Here is a 5,000-nt window from a genome sequence, read left to right on the forward strand (position 1 = left end):
CCGGATTAAACGTATACACGGCGCTGATTAGTAATAGATAGAGCCATCAGAATACAGATAATGTATACAACTGTCCGTATACATGCTGAAAGACTCTGCTCACAATCACAACCACACGTCAGCCACACACCCTTATCACGCACTACTCTCTGCCTGTAACACGCACACAGACAATATGTAAGCACCAGCATGGAACAACACCCAGTGCATCCTCTCCGCCACATTAGACAATCCACACTGTCATAACCAGACTGGGAGGTCCACTCAGAAAACAGAATATCCCACCCACCCGACAACCACCATTGCTCAGCCAAGCCACCAACACCCACACATGTCCTACACAGGGGTGCACCCAACATCACAATACTGCCTCCTCTCACAGCACACAAACAATGGCAGGAATGAAAGACACAGGTCTGCCACAAGCATGGAATGAGAGCGCCGCCTGTCATGAGCCAAAGGTGCATCCTGACGTGGCAAATCAGATGATGCCGCAGGCATCCACTTACTATAATCACAATCAACAAACCGGCCGCCCCGCCCCGCCCCCCATTAAACCTTTCCTTACAACAATGTGTACCTTAACCTAACCTATATCGTACCGTAACCTAACCTATATCGTACCGTAACCTAACCTATGTCGTACCGTAACCTAACCTATGTCGTACCGTAACCTAACCTATGTCGTACCGTAACCTAACCTATGTCGTACCGTAACCTAACCTATGTCGTACCGTAACCTAACCTATGTCGTACCGTAACCTAACCTATGTCGTACCGTAACCTAACCTATGTCGTACCGTAACCTAACCTATGTCGTACCTTAACCTAACCTATGTCGTACCTTAACCTAACCTATGTCGTACCTTAACCTAACCTATGTCGTACCTTAACCTAACCTATGTCGTACCTTAACCTAACCTATGTCGTACCTTAACCTAACCTATGTCGTACCTTAACCTAACCTATGTCGTACCTTAACCTAACCTATGTCGTACCTTAACCTAACCTATGTCGTACCTTAACCTAACCTATGTCGTACCTTAACCTAACCTATGTCGTACCTTAACCTAACCTATGTCGTACCTTAACCTAACCTATGTCGTACCTTAACCTAACCTATGTCGTACCTTAACCTAACCTATGTCGTACCTTAACCTAACCTATGTCGTACCTTAACCTAACCTATGTCGTACCTTAACCTAACCTATGTCGTACCTTAACCTAACCTATGTCGTACCTTAACCTAACCTATGTCGTACCTTAACCTAACCTATGTCGTACCTTAACCTAACCTATGTCGTACCTTAACCTAACCTATGTCGTACCTTAACCTAACCTATGTCGTACCTTAACCTAACCTATGTCGTACCTTAACCTAACCTATGTCGTACCTTAACCTAACCTATGTCGTACCTTAACCTAACCTATGTCGTACCTTAACCTAACCTATGTCGTACCTTAACCTAACCTATGTCGTACCTTAACCTAACCTATGTCGTACCTTAACCTAACCTATGTCGTACCTTAACCTAACCTATGTCGTACCTTAACCTAACCTATGTCGTACCTTAACCTAACCTATGTCGTACCTTAACCTAACCTATGTCGTACCTTAACCTAACCTATGTCGTACCTTAACCTAACCTGTATTGCGCCTTAACCTAACCTGTATTGCGCCTTAACCTAACCTGTATTGCGCCTTAACGTAACCTGTATTGCGCCTTAACGTAACCTGTATTGCGCCTTAACGTAACCTGTATTGCGCCTTAACGTAACCTGTATTGCGCCTTAACGTAACCTGTATTGCGCCTTAACGTAACCTGTATTGCGCCTTAACGTAACCTGTATTGCGCCTTAACGTAACCTGTATTGCGCCTTAACGTAACCTGTATTGCGCCTTAACGTAACCTGTATTGCGCCTTAACGTAACCTGTATTGCGCCTTAACGTAACCTGTATTGCGCCTTAACGTAACCTGTATTGCGCCTTAACGTAACCTGTATTGCGCCTTAACGTAACCTGTATTGCGCCTTAACGTAACCTGTATTGCGCCTTAACGTAACCTGTATTGCGCCTTAACGTAACCTGTATTGCGCCTTAACGTAACCTGTATTGCGCCTTAACGTAACCTGCATTGCGCCTTAACGTAACCTGCATTGCGCCTTAACGTAACCTGTATTGCGCCTTAACGTAACCTGTATTGCGCCTTAACGTAACCTGTATTGCGCCTTAACGTAACCTGTATTGCGCCTTAACGTAACCTGTATTGCGCCTTAACGTAACCTGTATTGCGCCTTAACGTAACCGATATTGCGCCTTAACGTAACCTATATTGCGCCGTAACGTAACCTATATTGCGCCGTAACGTAACCCACATTGCCCCTTAACGTAACCCACATTGCCCCTTAACGTAACCCACATTGCCCCTTAACGTAACCCAACACACGTTGGGCCTTAACCCAACACACGTTGGGCCTTAACCCAACACACGTTGGGCCTTAACCCAACACACGTTGGGCCTTAACCCAACACACGTTGGGCCTTAACCCAACACACGTTGGGCCTTAACCCAACACACGTTGGGCCTTAACCCAACACACGTTGGGCCTTAACCCAACACACGTTGGGCCTTAACCCAACACACGTTGGGCCTTAACCCAACACACGTTGGGCCTTAACCCAACACACGTTGGGCCTTAACCCAACACACGTTGGGCCTTAACCTGCTCTGTAATTGTCATACGACGCGTTAAATTAGTGTAGTGTTGCCTAACTGCAACCCCCGCAATATAGTTTGCTACTCGCACTGCCCGGTCCCCAGTGTATCGCTTCATGTTAAACACCTTGCAGCTATACACTGTAATGTGGATGGCAGCAGGACGTACATGCTCAATGCCCTTTGCAGTTGTTCATTGGCATTTGCAGTTGTTCATTGGCATTCGCATGTGCGAAGCACTTAGCCTACGCTGTGGTACGGCCTGTGTCAACTGTCCGCTGATGTTGTACGTCCAAATCACACACTGTACTGCACATTGGTCCTCATGTACTGAATGATACATCGTGGTACATGTGACCGTACAACGACTGCGCCAACAACGGCGAACCATGCGGTCCAAATGTTGTGCACTCAGCTACGTGTCGTCTCCCTATAAGAGCTGGATTGCAGTGTGGTATGCCCTGGATGGCGATCAGCATGAGCCGTCTGTTGATGTAGTGGCGCGTGTTGTCAGACGTAGTCGTCTCTTCTCACACACCGTGATAGCATGGTGCACTGCGTTCCACATCTGCGACATGCGACAGAGGCCGGTTGACAGTCGTTCGCGCAATGGACATCGCATACGTACGGGGGCCACCTTCCACGTGTTCGCGAAGCGTGCACATGTTGTTGCGTGTATGTGGGCAGACATAGTGTGTCGTGACACCTGACACAGGCATGCAACAATCGTTGAATTTGCAAATGGCGATGGACGCCTACGTTTGCTGGTGACGTTATGCAAATGAACAACTGGTAAACCGTTGTGGTGCGGTTGTTCTCGCTAGAGGTGAATCAGTGATGGCGACGATCGGTTGAGCTACCAACCGGTTGTTCCAGCGATACCCACCATGCCCACGAACGTGAATGGCATCTGGGTGTGAAGCGATACGCGGCGGTGGCTGGGTGGGACCGTCCCCGGCCGGTGAGGGGGGGCCTCCCGGCGTGCTGGCCGCGCGGTGCGTGGGCGCACGCGCTACAGCCGGCTGGTGGGGGCGGCCAGTGGCAGGCGCGCCGGCCGACGGAGGCGGCAGGCGGCGCAGCTGCGCGCCGGCGCACCCTGCACGCGGCGCCGTGCGGCCAAAGTAGGTCCTCGCGGGCCCGGTGCGAAGCGCGGTGGACATCTGCAGTGTGCTGGTCCGATTGAGGACTGTGTGCGCTGAGGATGCGCCGCCGCCCGGCGCTCGGCGCCGCGACGCCGTCTGCTGCTCGGTCGCCTCTGCGGTTCTCGCAGGTGGTTTGTATCGCAGCTGTGCGGACGTGTTGGCGCGTGCGCTGTGCTGGGAGAGTTCGCTTCGGCACCCAAGTGGGGCTTTTGTCCTTCTGTGGCGCTGGCGTTGGAGCTGCCGGTCACCGTAGGTGGCGCGTGTTGTCTCCCGCCGGCAATGCCACGACAGCACGCTCCCGGGCCTCTGTCGGCAGCGGCAAGCTCAGTTGGGAGCACGGGTGGTCGCACCTAAAGCGTCTACTCGCCAAACTCCGGGCGATTGCGCCTCTCTCGAACCCGACCAAGTACTTAGGACGGCGCTGCGCGCCGCCGGGACCTGAGAGGGTTTCGAGGTGTATTGTGCAGGGGAGCTCAGCCTCCTCCTGTTTGCAGAATAATTGAGCGGACGCTTGCGTGTTCGCGCGGGCCCCCGGGACACACTCCCGGGCGGCCGGCTGCTCAGCTCTAGTTGACGCAGCTCCCTGGTTGATCCTGCCAGTAGTCATATGCTTGTCTCAAAGATTAAGCCATGCATGTCTCAGTACAAGCCGCATTAAGGTGAAACCGCGAATGGCTCATTAAATCAGTTATGGTTCCTTAGATCGTACCCACGTTACTTGGATAACTGTGGTAATTCTAGAGCTAATACATGCAAACAGAGTCCCGACCAGAGATGGAAGGGACGCTTTTATTAGATCAAAACCAATCGGTCGGCTCGTCCGGTCCGTTTGCCTTGGTGACTCTGAATAACTTTGGGCTGATCGCACGGTCCTCGTACCGGCGACGCATCTTTCAAATGTCTGCCTTATCAACTGTCGATGGTAGGTTCTGCGCCTACCATGGTTGTAACGGGTAACGGGGAATCAGGGTTCGATTCCGGAGAGGGAGCCTGAGAAACGGCTACCACATCCAAGGAAGGCAGCAGGCGCGCAAATTACCCACTCCCGGCACGGGGAGGTAGTGACGAAAAATAACGATACGGGACTCATCCGAGGCCCCGTAATCGGAATGAGTACACTTTAAATCCTTTAACGAGTAT

At 51.4% G+C, this 5,000-nt stretch overlaps 1 non-coding gene across 1 annotated transcript in view; it reads left to right on the plus strand.

Moving 5' to 3' along the window:
• Positions 1 to 4,440: 4,440 nt before the first annotated feature.
• The window catches only part of LOC124574458, a 1,910-nt gene continuing 1,350 nt past the window's right edge, over positions 4,441 to 5,000 (plus strand). The window contains exon 1 of the ribosomal RNA XR_006972282.1: positions 4,441 to 5,000. This exon is cut by the window's right edge and continues 1,350 nt beyond it. This is a non-coding gene — a ribosomal RNA (small subunit ribosomal RNA).

This window comes from Schistocerca americana, unplaced genomic scaffold (genome assembly GCF_021461395.2).
Source record: "Schistocerca americana isolate TAMUIC-IGC-003095 unplaced genomic scaffold, iqSchAmer2.1 HiC_scaffold_215, whole genome shotgun sequence".
Taxonomy (NCBI): domain Eukaryota; kingdom Metazoa; phylum Arthropoda; class Insecta; order Orthoptera; family Acrididae; genus Schistocerca; species Schistocerca americana.